General features: G+C 35.7%; 1 long non-coding RNA gene across 3 annotated transcripts in view; it reads left to right on the top strand.

Annotated features, from left to right (window-relative positions):
- LOC137851219 (uncharacterized) overlaps nt 1-15,194 on the top strand; it is a 208,400-nt gene that overhangs the window by 2,607 nt on the left and 190,599 nt on the right. For all 3 annotated transcript variants that reach the window (XR_011093079.1, XR_011093078.1, XR_011093080.1), the window contains exon 2: nt 14,567-14,706. This is a non-coding gene — a long non-coding RNA (uncharacterized lncRNA). The remainder of the gene's footprint in view (nt 1-14,566; nt 14,707-15,194) is intronic.

Here is a 15,194-nt window from a genome sequence, read left to right as displayed (position 1 = left end):
AGATATGAGAAGATAAAAGACCTAGGGAACTTTAGTTACCTTAGCTAGATGTTGGCAGCATGCAACACTGAAATCTGCTGATGCTTTGACTATGGAAGCCATTTTGATAAACTGCAGAAAATAAGGAGTGGTTAAAGGTAGGTAAAGTATATGTATATGTGTAATAGACCAGGAAAGTGGAAGATGTCAAACAAAAAAGGCTGTTAGGAAAAGATGTCAATCTGGAGAAAAGTTAGTGGTAGCATTTCAAAATGAGCAATCTTGGGTTTTATTTTGTTTATTGTTTTCAGTAGTGGCCTTGGCAAGTAAGTACAAATGAATTAAAAGAAATCTTATCAATACAGAGTGGGTTTGGAATAACCTACTAATTGGTTGAGGAGTGAAATCACAGAACTGGGATGATGTCTTAATAGCAAAAACACAAAACATTTTAATGATACACTAGAGCATCTTTGTCTAAAAATTGCAAAGGAAAAGAAAGAAAAAATCAGAAGTACTAGATGATCATTGGATGACTCTGAGCTAGTGGTGGTGTAAGATTTGAGAAAGCAAAATGTATTTTTAGCAGATACCAACTGAGGCTAGTATAGATAAGGAAGTTTGCCGACTGGGTTGTATTTCCCAGTCTCTTGGTCCACCTTCAGAGTAGATTAGCTCCCATTGACCTTTCATGTCAGTGATACCTAGGCATATAATGCATCAAAAATCTGTGCACTAGATTGTATAGCAGTATTTAATAGTTTATGGGAGCTATTTAAGCTCCTCTGTAAGGAAACACTTCATGCTTTTGCTCACATATACTTTGTATGTAAGTGTATGCCCACCTATGCACATAAGACTTTTTACAAGCATTAGGATGTTCAGGAAGTTCTGAATGAAGTCTCCTGGGCTTAGCTTTTGCTTGATACCAGTGGTAAAAATGGTTCAAATCACAAGGGTTGGTAAAAGTGGATCTGCTTTACAATGTATCTCACCGATGAAAGTTTATATTATATGGAGAACATATGAAGATACAAGTACCACTGCACATAAGCATCTTCAAAGCTTATATTCCTCAGATTAGGAAAACTGATTTTACTGAGTATAAACAAGTATAAACAAGAACTCTGATCACCTGTCTTGATCCCCTGATTTTTTTTCGATCTAAATAGCCTACCTCCTACTAGCCTGCTTATGTGGCAGTTATCCAGGGTAGGTTTGTTTTGTGGGCAGTTATCCAGGGTAGGTTTGGTTTGTGTGTGCCAGAATTCTAAAGATTTTGGAGTCTCTGCAGTGCAAGCCAGCAAACTTTTTTTGTTTGTTTGGTTGGTTGGTTTTATTTCCCCCAGGAGAATAGATAATACTGTTATAACCAGTTTATCATACTTTGTCATAAGCTTTACTATTATTATTATTAAACTTGTACTACATTTATTAAACTGAACTATATTTCATGTTAAACTAAATACTATACACTTAAATAACAATTGATTATTTTTTTTTCTTGGATTTCTTCAGACTATGTTTAAAAGATAGGAATGCAATGAATAAACAGATCTTAGGAAATGTCACCAGTTTTTACAACAGCTCTGGGCAAGAATGTTATGTAATGTTCAGGAAATGCCAGGAAAAACAATTGCCAATTGTCACCAGCAATGTAATATAAGATATCGAACAAGTTTTTACAGTTCCTCTGGAGAACATTGGAAGTGCAGCCCATATTGTGTAGCAAACCAGTTTTACTGATGTTGTTGAAGAATAATGTAAAAATGTGTTGTATGAACTCTTTAACTGTGCCCAGTAAGTTATTGTCCTTCTGATCCCTCTGACACCTCCTAGATGAAATGATTTCAGGTCCCTGAAATAAAATTATGCACAAAAGTAAAATTGCTGTAAATTTAGTGCTAAGAAAATGCAGTTTTTCTTCTATGCTTACAAGAAGGACATCAAGGCCCTGCAATGTGTCCAGAGAAGAGCTTCGAAGTTGGTGAAAGGCTTGGAGCACAAGTCCTGTGAGCAGCAGCTGAGGGAACTGGGGTTGTTTAGACTGGAGGAGGCTCCAGGGAGACCTTATTGCTCTCTACAACACCTGAAGGGAAGGTGTGGGGAGCTGGGGGTCAGTCTCTTCTCACAGATAACTAGGGATAGGACTAGAGGGAATGGCCTCAAGTTGTGCCAGGGGAGGTTTAGGTTAGAAATTAAGAGACATTTCTTCTCAGAATGAGCAGTCAGGCATTGGAACGAGTTGCCCAGGGAGGTGGTGGAGCCTCTGGGGGTATTCAAGGAAAGGTTGGACGTGGTACTTAAGGACATAGTTTAGTGGGTGATATTGGAGGTAGGAGGATGGTTGGACCAGATGATCTTGGAGGTCTTTTCCAACCTTAATGATTCTATGGTTCTATGATTGTTTTATTCTGTTTCAGCAGGTATTTAAAAGCAAATGGACTAAGTTCTCTCTCCAAGATCACAATTTCAATTCTTTTTCATTCTTTCATTCACTGTTTCTTTATTCCTTCATTACCATTATTGCTTATTATGTTTAGTTATGCTTTTAGGTAAATGAACATATTTTGTACAATTGTTTGTGTTTATGGGATGTAATGTGTATTGCAGAAATTTTTAAAAGGGACACAGAAGTAATGTGACATTGAAAAAGAACAAAAGAACATTGCAAGACAAACTGCAGTGTCAGCAACACTTTCTTACAACCAAAACCATCACCAATAAAATATATTTAAAATAGTGATATATATCTGCAATCATTTCCAAAATGGGGGGAGGGGGGGGGGGGGAGGAATGATTCGGGGATTTGAGTAAATTCTGCCTGATTGCTTGATAATTCTATCAAAACCATATGAATTAAAATGAAAACAAGTAATGCTGGAGCCACTACATTAGTTTCTAATCTTCAGCAGGAGGAGTTTTAAAGTAAAATGATCTGCCTCTGAAAAGATTAGAACAACCAAACTCTGGTTGCAGACAGCCTCTGCCACTATCTCTAAGTCTCCTTCTTTTAATGCTGGCTGCATGTTTTCTTAGACTAGGATTGTCAAATTTTCAAGGCAGCGATTTCAGTGTTTCAGTTTGTACAATGTTAGCCACTTCCAGAATGCACTTACAGTAATTTATGTCACTTGTCTCTTTAATATGATGGTTTGACTTTTATGCATAAGACCAGTTCTGCCCTAAGTTACAAGTTGTTTCAGCTGAAGGTAATGGAAGTTGTACATGTACAGGGGTAGAGCCTGGCCCTTAGCCTCCTGACGTCAGTGGGAACAGATGTGTTCTCCTTTTTTTTTCCCCTTGTGGCTTCAAGCATTGTCTTAGTACAAAACAGTCTGATTTTCTTAACGCTTTAATAGCAATGATGCTTGTTTTTTTCTCATTTTCCACCATCAACTTCATTGCTTGATTATACATTTTCTAAACTTTGTAGGAATAATAGGCCCATAGTAGCATTTTCTGCACTTAAAAATGCATTACTAACATTGTAATATAAAGCATCCTTCCAAATGGGAAGAACAGCTCATAATAATATAATGCTGTTACAGTATATGTGCTATAAAAAGGAGAAATTAAGATTGTACTGTCATTCTTAGTTCTGGCATTAGCCATAATTCTTTCTCAGCGCTTGACTTGTCAACTGTAGCTTTTTCACATTTTCAGATATAGTACGTGGAAACTATTATTTTAAGGAAAAAAAAAACAAAAACACACAAACAACACAGTCTGTCAGTGACAACTTGGATACCAACATAGTTTTTTGGTATGCTTACTGATGTGAATGGATATTAAAGTGAGATGTAGTGCTTTGTCTCTGGATTCCACAACTCTTTGTCAACAGGAGAAGAGCAAAAATTGGAGGATCTTGGTGTACATTGTTCATGCCCTCTTCTAATGCCATCTTTGCATCCTCCTCAACATTCAAACTAAGTCCCACCTTCAGGTTTTTCATGCCAGTCCCCAGAGATGTTAGTCACTAAGAATCTTCATCTTAATCTGCTAACCTAGTATTCATTGTCTTTTCTCAGATTTTTCCACCCATTGCCAGACACTATGTTATATTATGTCCCATTTTACTCTTTGTTCAGGTTTCTCTTTCTCTTCTACATCCTGCTGCTTCTATTTTTTTTTCTTCTTGAATTCCATTTTGCTTTCCTTCCCCTTTGTCTCATAATGTAACTTGTTCTTCATTCCTTCTGCTGGTATTCAACAGAGGTCCTCTCCAGATTGTGGGATTTTCCACTTCCTAAAAATTCATAGTGGAGCAAATATATTAAAGACTCTGTAGTTAAGTCTCACTTCATCTCTTCCCAACTGCCAAATGTCATTTTGGCTCATCACCATACCCCTCCATCCCTTTCTGAAAAGCCTGAGCCAGCATATGCTTCTTCTTACCAGAACCCTCTCCTAGCTCATATCCCCTCTGCATTTTGAACTCCGCAACTTCGTTTTCCATGCATCTGAAACCAGATGGAGTAACAAAAAAGAGAACACAGAAAGTGAAACCTTTGGATTTCCAGAAGTGGTACCCAGGTAAGTAGTTAATGAAAAGTCCTACTGACTCTGCTGTGGGGTGTGCTTTGTGAGAGAGGCATCTTAGGAGTGGTTTTTGCTGAACTCCCCAGTTCTCTCAGAGCATCTGTAGTTTTCAGATTTCTAAGCATTTGAATATGTTTGAGTCTCAGTAGTTAAGTTCCTTATCCAAACCATGTGGACTAATGAGCAGTCATCATATTTCTTTTTACCCAGGTTGGATTTACCCTGACAATATTTGGAAAAAACAATTTTTCTTACTGACATTTAAGTACATTTTGAAGCTGGCACAGTACTGAAATTTGTAGGTCAAATGATTAAAGTCAGTAAATTTACAGCAAAAAGAGTCTAGTCCAAAGCAGTGAGTAACTCTTATAACAGGTAGGCCCTTTTCAGTATATACCTGTGTGCAGTGGCTACCATTTCATTTTTAGTTTGATGTCCTTCTGTCTTACTAATACTCTCTGGAGTTCAGCCTGCAGTGACATTTAGCATGTAATGTACAGTCTGTATTTCATTGACTGCCCTGGTACAGATTTAAAATTACGTAAAATCTTAATCTTGATTTTCTTCCAGATTCTTTCTTTTATACCTGTTTTAGTGATCTGGAGTCAGTGAGTCAGTGAGTCCAGAAGTTTATTACTGTACTGTCCTTTAAAAAGAGATTTATCCAAAAGATTGTCATCTCAGCTTTTCAGTTTGCAATGCAGCAGAGATCATCCTGCAATGTATATAAGATAATTAATTTAAATTTAATAAATAAATAAATAAATTACTACGTGTGCAGTGCATAACAAGGAGGAGAGAAACAAAAACCATGAGAGTGGCCAAAACCTGATGCCTTTGCAGATACAGAGAATTTGTCAGCAGAAATGTGCCAGAGTCATCCTATGTATTTTAGGTTATTCACTTCCGAAATAGTTGAAAATAGCCAAGAAACAAGAAAACCCTATCAGCCTGACCAAAGAAAATATAACTTTTCCTAACCCCAAATCTAGCACATCCCATGGCCAAGGTATTAGACAGACTTCTCAGCAACATGCCTGCACTTCTAAAACGTTGTCTAAAGATATTTCTAAAACTGAAGAAGGCCCATTTTCATTCTCTATATTAGCTTTGCTTTCTGTTTCCCTTTCTGTATTCCTTCGTGTTCAGTAGTCTTTTCAGTTCAGTATTCTATGCAGTTTTGGATAGTGTCTAATCTTAATTTTCTAAATAACAGAAGCCTGTGGGTTTATTGTCATTTTTTAATTGTTGGTGAGTAGGTGGCAGTTAAACATACACAGTTCTGATTTTCAAGACACTTGCAGTTCTCTGTTTTTTCTTTGGGTAGCAGCTATCAAAACTAATTCTTGGTCCCTGAATTTGTGTTGGTTGGTGGTCATCCTTAGGACTTTTTTTTTTTTCTTTGGTTAAGACATTTGCCTGTTTCCTGAGGGACCTTTTAATTTTGTACAGATGTGTATATTTCATGATATGTTTTTTTCAGTAGAAAAAAGATGCAATTTCGTTACTGGTAAGGGTTGTGCCCAAAGCTCGTCAGTGGTTTTGTTTAATGATGTTGGGGGTGTTCGGGCTTTCTGCTTAAAAATAGTTTCTTCTCAAATAAGGTACTTTAGTGATTCTGTATCAATACCAGTGAATCTTTTCATCCAAAACACTTAATTTTATAAAAATTAATTAGCTTGTAATTGTTTTAATTTTACTTTAATTTCTGAGTGTATATTGGAAAAAAAATCAGCTGTTCATTGTGTCTATCCATTCAGAAACTCAAGGCATCTATAGTAATCCCATATTCAAGTCGATCTTCTGTTGTGGTTGAGGATTTCTCTGAGTCTGTTTATGATCCTAGAGCAAACTGTGTCAGTCCTGAAACAGAAGGAACAATAACCTTTTCAGATAACTCTCTCAACAATAGGGTAATAGGCCATTTGTTGTGTAGGATGGGAAGAAAGAGGAGACTGGAAAAATAGTTCAAATTCCAGCAAGAGCTAAGTGGAAGGTACAGTTTCACAAAAGCCTCCTGCAAACACTTTTTGCAGTCAGAAAAAGAGGATTAACAGAGAAGAATTTGTAAGGCATAGTTGCTGTTCGAATGAGCTCAGATGTTACAAATGGGGGAATAAAACAGTAGAATAGGTTGAACACTGACATTTTATAATGTGTGGAGTTTCATTGTATAAATAGGAACACTTAGACAAATAAAATTGTATAAAATGAGTCCTGAAGACAGGCAGTGTCATCCAGAGTAGTATTAAACTACATGACGCTGGAGCAGCAGAGCATGCACCATTTCCAAAGAACCTTTGGCAAGTGTATGCTAACTATCTCAAGGCAATAAAAGATTACTTAAGTGGATAAGTAGCTGGATAGCACAGACTTGTAACTTGCAATTTGTAGGCCAAATGTGTCTGACCTCTACTTTTATAACTCAGACCTCTGCAGCTGATTCCAAGCACTACAGTTTCATTCACTCTAGCCTTGTAAGCAGCTATACTTTTCACCAGTCTGAACAGAATATAATCCAAAATTAATCTAAACTACCTCTTTTTTGAGACTGGAATTTTCCTAGAAGTGTCAATAAAAAGTGTCATTTTAATTACCATAGCATAAGAAAGCTTTGATCCTAGGTCAAGATCTGATTAGACTAGGCACAATACAAAAACAGGCACAAAACAAGACATGTCCAAGTGTAGTTTATTTTCAAATGATCAAGATGCCGGGTAGCAGAATACAGCTGGGTAAATCATTCTTGATCTTCTTCAACAGACAGGAATCATAAAACAAGAGCAGCCTGAACTGTTGGTTAAAAACAAAGCAAACAAAGTAAAAAACACATAAAGGGAATAGGAGTTGGCTATGAGATAATCCCTTTGGGATATATGTCTCATCTCAGATCTCAGGCCTAGAAACTTTGCATGTGAAAACACAAATATGTTTGCACTGAAACTGTAAAAAATGGCCTGTAAAATGGACCAAGAAGGAGTGAGACTGTTGACTAAGAAACAGTATTTGATGAAGATCATTCTAAAAGTGGGTAAAGCAGCTTGATGTAAAGAAATAGAGTTCTATGAGTGCACAGAAATTAATTCTGCAATCAGTGTGACAAGATAGAAGGTTCATTGTAGTAACAATGTTGAAACTTTGTACAAGCAAGGCAGTTGCCAAATCCAAAAAGGACATTGTAATAATCCATAGAAATTCATAAGAATTTAAATGAGATTATCAATTGCAAGTCTAAATAGAAAAACAAACAAACAAACAAACCAACAAACATTTTTGAAGTATTCTCTATCATGGAGACTGACTTGAAATACTATATATAGAAAGACAACAGAAGGAGAGTTAAGGACAGGACTCTAGAAACCTGAAGGCAGCAGTTAGGACAGATACTTTAAAGACCACAGTAAAGGAAGTGAAGTAAAATCAAGAACACTGCTTCAAAAATTGAAGAAAGAACAAGACTGCACAGTCAGCAGGTTAAAAGCCAGTAAGGAGTAGTGGTTCTCAGATTTTAGTAGAATGGTGGGAGGACAGAGTAGAAACTTAGTCTTTCCATTATTTTTTTTTTCCTAAAAATGTTCTTCCTGTGGTTTCTTAAAGCAGTTACTGTGAACAGCAATATTATCCTTCAATTTTTAGCTTGCCCTAGATTCTGAGTTTTGAGGGTTTAGAAGATATTATAGAATCAAAGAATCATTAAGGTTGGAAAAGACCTTCAAGATCATTTAGTCCAACCATCCCCCTATCACCGATATCACCCATATATCTCTCTATTGCCATATAGCTATATAGCATGGCTTTTCAGCTGAAGGTCATCCTTTTTGGGGAAAAGGCTCTCAATTTTTACAATTACGTTATTTCAAATGTCTCTAATAGACTTTAGGTTAGAAACCACCATTTAATTTTTGTATAAAACATTTTCTGAATTGAAAGTGCACCCAAAATGGAATATATCTTTGCAATACAAGCTTTTCACAATAGTTTGTGACAAAATGTTGATGAAATATATCAAAAAAAGAGAGATTAAAGACAATCCTTTACAAACAGGAACAGCAACATTTCTGTACCTGGAAGTGTTTAGTGCTGGTTACCTGCAGATGTTTTTTACATATTGTATTCTTTCATTAATTTTGCAGCTACAGCAATATTTATTATGGTAGCAGGTTACTTCTGCTTTTAATTAAAAAAATAAAAAAATCTGATACAACAAGAGAGTTGTGAGTTGTGATTATCGTTGCAGTTTTCACTGAGAGAAAACTCTGTTGGGCAAAGTTTTAGATATTATCTAAAACCTTGGAGTAGACAATGAATCTATATCTAATGAATCTATAGAACCAAAACTATATGTTCATATACTGGTGTGTAATACAAAACACGCATTCTCACAATGTAAGGTAAAATATGAACCAGATTGATAATCTTTGACGATGACAATGATTTCTTGTGGTTTGAGGAGTTTTCAAAAGCCATCTGGACCCCTCAATGTTCTTGATATACATACACATGTCATTAAAGCTAAGATCTGAGTCACCTGGATTTTGCCTTATGACCATCGGTCTCTAAATTTTCCTCAAGTCTGACACGGATAAATTTCCAGACCCAATTTATCCTCCTTGACCATCCTTAGAATGTCTTCTATGCTTAAAATTAGGCCCTGGGAATACTCAGAAAAAGTGATCACTGGGAACAGAGATGCTTTGCTTTTGCCTAAGCCCTATTAAGTCTAGAGTTTGTGTTTGCTTGCTGAAGTTCTTGAGTATCTCTGTCCTACAGCTTGGAGAACAGCTAACTGATGCTTTCAGCTCTGGTGTCATTATAAAACATGCCACAATAGTCACCTCCTGCAGGTATACAAAGTAATGAGTGTATATCTGCTGTATATATAGGTGTTTATTTGTTATAGTCTGAATCTTCAGTGCAAAGAGGGACAGAAAAAGGAAGAAGAAATCTTTCATTTCTGCATTACAAATGGAGACTGGGAGCACACTGAAAGCAGTCAAGCTCAAACAAGAAATCTGTGACAAAGCTGTGAACTGAACTGACAATCTTGAGTGCTTTAACCATTCTATTTTCCATTAAGTGTGTAGTGTTTTTTTTAACACTCAAATTCTTATCAGATGACTTTTTTTTTTTTTTTTTTAACTTTCACCCTAAATTCTATTTGCAATACTGTTTAAATTTGAGTTTTTTTAACAGCTGCTGTTTTTGCAGCAATGAAAGTCAATATTGTGGAGCTGGTCTTAATTTCCAGATGGAGAGCATTTATTAAAAAAAAATATTATTGAATGCTTGTTCCTTATGACATGTAAAGCTGTTCAAACAACATTCTGAGAGAGAGGTGATAGCTTTGGGAGGTGGTTTTTATAGAGTAAGTTTATAATGTATTGCACCACTCATCTGAAATTTCAAACAGAATTTACAAAAAGAAGGTAGAATTATAAACAGTATTACCTTCTACTGAAAACCTAAATTTCTGGCTCCTATAACCACTTCTTTCAACACAGATCATGTATCAATTAGGGAGACTCTTGCTTTGAACAAGTTGTAGTATATGATTAAGTAGTATATGACTAAGTAGCAGTATAGATTTATTTCAACTATATTTTAAGGAAAATGCACTCAAACCTGAATATATAATACATTCTTTCATTTTACTTACATTATGTATGAAGAGTTTTAATTCTAGTTAGCAAATACCAAGAAAAAATTGTTTGATTTTATTCAGTGTAATGAACTTGTAATACAATATGGTATGATTGTGTTGTCTCAAAGCACAGCAAATCAGAAGGAAGGTTGCCCTTCCATATGGTTGTTTTTCCTATTGAAGCTTCTTCCATAATTCAAAGATTATTCACCAAAAAAAATGCACATCTTCAACATTAGCATAGATATTTAGGCTGTCACAGGAAGTGGAGTCAAGCCAGAATCAGTCCTGATTTTTATAAAAGGTAATTGGGATTCACATTGTTTCCGTTTCTGTTTCTTATTTGTTTGTTTTATTTTTGTTTGTTTTGTTTGTTTTTCTTTTTTTCTTCTTTTTTTCTCCAGTTTTCTCCAGTTTTCTTCAGCCCACCAACATAGGTAGATATGAAGATATGATGATTAGGTGTGAATTTAAAGCTTTGCTGAAGTTTCCTCAAAGGTCCACCAAAAATAACATTAGGCCAAAAGTTTATCCATGTCTGCTTGTCTCTGTCAAGTCTTTATTGACTCTTCACTATTCCAGTTCTAAATTGAATACAGCCTCGGGGAAGGAAACATTTATATAAGAGGGTTACGGTGGAAGAATTTCTCTATTGATCCTGTGTATGAAAAAAGAGCCTTGGAACCAAAATGCCTTAAACTAATTAAATATGACATTCTTCCCCTTGAAGAAGACATATTCATCCAAAAGACAAATCTGCAAGCTCTCTCCTCTGACAGAGAATACCTTCAACCGAGAAAACTAAAACTGAGCAAGTTAAAAAAAAAAAAAAAAAGTCCTGATAGAATTTGTATTATGCAATATTTGTGTACCTGTTTTTGTGAATAAATTGTAATCTACATTTGTGGAGGGATCACTCCCTGACTGTGCTATTTATCATGCATATCCAGGTCTGTCTTCTTACGTTTCTCTCTTTATTTACCATTCAGATAAATAACCGTTTGGGAAGGGCTGTTTCACCTGACTTCATAGGAAAGTCCTAGCCTATTTTAATGATACATGTAGAAAATAACAAAGACACTCAGAACACTTCTTTTTTAGTCTGTTTTGCATTAATTTATGGTGTGCCATGTCACATAAGTGACTTCAATGACTCCTAGTATCTCAAATTATGTTGATTTGAAGCAGCAAGATGTTAAAAACCTCTCACTTGTTCTAGGATAGGTAGCTGCTGTATGTGGCTATTCAAATCTACATTGTGTGAAAGACCATCATGGAAGAATTAAGGCAAACATTTAATCAGAAAGGCTGCTGAAAATCATCCAGCTGACTGATAAAATTTGGAAATACAGCTGGTGCACTTAATCACACAAAAGCTAAGTTTATCACTTATTCAGCATTCTTTGTCTCTAACAATACCATGGAAAAACAATAGTGTGTTTTTCTCCTCTTAAAATGGACTGGGCAGCTCTATTTCTTTCCTCCCTTGTTTGATTTACAATATACATATTGTCTGAACACTTTGCATGAATATTTTTACAGTGCATGCATTGTCTTTGTCTTGAATGCTGTAGGTCCAGTGCTTTACCATTCTGAAGATTTTACTTGCATCAGAATCTCTGTTTTATTGCTAGCCTTTGTATATAAACTGAATGAAAAGAAGCAAAATAATCTTGGAAAACACATCCTGTTGTCTGGTAGCAACACACACTATCAGTCTGTATTTTGGCTAAAGATTTTTTTTTTCCCCCTTAGGAGATCTAGTAGAGTAAGAAAAGCTAAATTAGTAGTTTGCACTAACAGTATGTCTAACACACAGCATAAAAGAGAGTAACAGAGAAGATTTAGGAGGTATAGTAGTCATTTTGGGGACATTTTTCCACCTTCAGCAGGAGTTGTTGACTCCTGTAGGAATGCCATATCTAAAATGAATATGTCAAAAGAGTTTATATGAGCTTTTTTTTTTTTTTTTTTTTTAAAGCAAATTTAAAAGCTAGCACTATACAAAAAAGTGAAGCTTTTTTTAAGTCTGTAAAAAAGCAAGATAGAAAAAGAAGATAGAACTGACCTAATGATGCAAGAATGCTGGGGGATTTATAAAAGATCAGATTTATAAAAGATTGTGACTTGTCCCAGATTCCAAATACAAAGAAATAGCTTCTGTTGAAGTAATTAAAATTTGCCAAGCAAAGAAAATTTGTCAGCCCACAAGAAAACTCACAGAGGAAAGTTAAGTTCTTGGCTAGCATAAACATGAGAGAATATAAAAAAATAAAGAAGTGGGAATTCAAAACAAAAGGGGAAACAAGGATCAAATCTGGAACCTATGAAAGTCACGTTGTACAAACCACACCAAGTAGCATATCATAAAATCTTTATGTCTGTAAATTGACAGCATAACTAAAAAGTATTGCATCAACTGCAAGAGTCAGAAGAATGTATATACCATAGACAAAGAAGCATCTTCTACTTCAAAAGAGGTCTTCAGAGGAAGAGCAAAAGACAATTAGAAAACAAACTTAAAAATAAATAATGTTTAATTAATAGGTCCGTGTTGCTAGAAAAAGTCCATTTACCTCAGAAGGATATAATGTGTGTAGTAAAGATGATAAAATCATCAATTTTAGCTTAATGTGTTGAAGTTACAACAATTATTGGAGCATATAAATTAAATATATAGATAAATGTAATATCCAAAATGGAAGGAAAAATTGTGATGAAAGAGATTTGTGGTGGGGGACAAGTAGAGAATCCCAACTTTTACAATTAAAATATGACAATCTATTTTGGTCTCATTAACAAGACACACTCTTTAGAAGGCTAAATAAAGATAACATAGAGAGAGGCTAGCTGCTGCTTAATAACAATTACCACCTTAGAAAATTTATTAAGTTCTTATAGAAAGTAGTAAATGCTAGCACAATTAAAAAAATAGTAAAATACTGCATACTTTGTTATTGTACTAAATTAAATTTTCTAACAAGCAACAAGTTTAGCAGTTTTTCTATCATAAGATGTCTCTGTGGTGAGTTAGGCATACCCTTTCACCTTCTTGTCTGACTAAGACCTTAAAATACTTACATTCATAATTATAATTATATTAATAGTCCATATATGTGCACTGTCTGTAACAGGAAGTAAAAAACATTTAGCTAGAATCTCAAATTGTGGTTATTATTTAATTATATTTTTGAAAGCTAAAAAACAAAACAAAACAAAACAAATATAGTTGACTGACTAGTGGTCAGTCACTAGACTGAGGTGCTGTTCGTACAAAGTATAGCTGGCAAAACCCATCCATTCCAGAACTCATGCTCCCAAGAAGGTTTCCCTTTTTGTAATGCAGAAAGTAATGGATAGATGTGATAGTCTGACTCTTTTGGTATTCAAAGAAAGAGTAATAAATTAGCGGATTCCCTAAGTAATGTCAGCAACAGAACAAAGCTCTTCATGTATAAACCCAAAACTCAGGGTAGTGCTGTGCTTATAGTGACATTTTAAGCTCTTTATATAATTGGCAAGAGTCAAAGTTGAAAGTGTTGAAAAGTGGAAGCCTGGAGATCGATCCCTACACAATTACAGGAAAGCATATGATGTTATATTTGTGTAATTTTCTTGAAGATTGAAGTATAATGTGCAGTCTTTTTGTTGCGGTATCAAATGAAAAGTGGTACTGAAGCAGCTCTTAAAGGCCTATGCACATGGCAAAATCTGTGGCAAAGTCAAGAGATGATAATGATGGCAGAAAATTGTCTGGTTTATATGGGCTGAAAGCAGCAATAAACTTGTCCTTTGTGGTAAAATATTTTTTCTGCATCTCTATCCCTATGATCTATTGAGCTAGTGGACACTGTTATTAACAAGGAAAAAAAAAAAAGGCATTTTAAAATCAGATTCCTGATCTATAATTAACTTTGCAAAGTTAGAATACAGCAGTAATAAAGTGGCATTGACTGATACTTAATTAATTCACAGAACACTGAAAATCAATTTCTGCATGGTTAGAAATTGCTGTTTGAGCCATGAGGATCTTGCAGAGGTCTCAGAGTCTTTCAGACAGATGGAAAAAAAAACAAGGAGCTATAAGAAAAACTGAAGAACAGATTTTATTTAAAAAGTCATTATGGGAAAAACACCACCTTTTTTTTTTTTTCTTCTTCCTATATATAAAAGTTTATATATACAAATTGCTATTTAATTTTTTTCCCAGTTTTAATACATTTAAATACTTAAATAAAATCAAAGCATTTAAAGTTCCTTTCAGCTATAAAGAGGCCTGCACAACATTTCTAGGTATCCAAAAGTAACAAACTAATGCAGCTCCCATTATCTTGAAATTTTGAAATGTATTTTTACATCTTTGACAGGATGAATTTATGAGTCAGCGTCTGTCTTGCTTTGCAGGCAGTGGACTCTCTTGAGGGGCAAGAGGCCTTGCAGAGTGATGTAGGTAGATTGGAGCACGGGGCAATCATCAATGGCAAGAAGTTCAGCAAAGGAAAATGCCAGGTCCTGCACCAGGGATGAAGCAGTGCTGGACACAGGTACAGACTGGGAGATTGTGTGGTTGGAGAGCAGCTCAGCAGAAAGGGGCTTGGGGGTGCTGGTTTGCAGCAGGCTCAACATGAGCCAGCAGCATTCCCTGTCAGCCAAGAGGGCAAACTGCATTTTGGGGTGTATTAAGCACAGCATGGCCAGCCAAAGGTCACAAGAGGTGATTCTCCTGATATATTTACCATTGGTGTGGCCTCACCTTGAATATCACATGCTGTTCTTGGCTCTGCAGTATGAAAAGGATGTTAAGGGCCTTGAAAGTGTCCAGAGGAGAGCAACAAAGCTGGTAAAAGGTCTGGAAGACATGTCCTGTGGAGGGAGGCTGAGGACACTTGAGTTGTCTGGTCTGGAGGAAAGGAGGCTGAGAGGCAACCTCCATAACTGCTCTCTGCAGCTTCCTGAGGAGCAGAAGCAGAGAGAGGTGCTGGCTTCTGCTCTCTGGTAACAGAGGACAGGATATACAAGAATGGCACAAAGC

This window comes from Anas acuta, chromosome 2, assembly GCF_963932015.1.
Source record: "Anas acuta chromosome 2, bAnaAcu1.1, whole genome shotgun sequence".
Classification (NCBI taxonomy): domain Eukaryota; kingdom Metazoa; phylum Chordata; class Aves; order Anseriformes; family Anatidae; genus Anas; species Anas acuta.
Note: the sequence above shows the minus strand (reverse complement) of the source record. Positions and strands in the feature narration are given on the sequence as shown.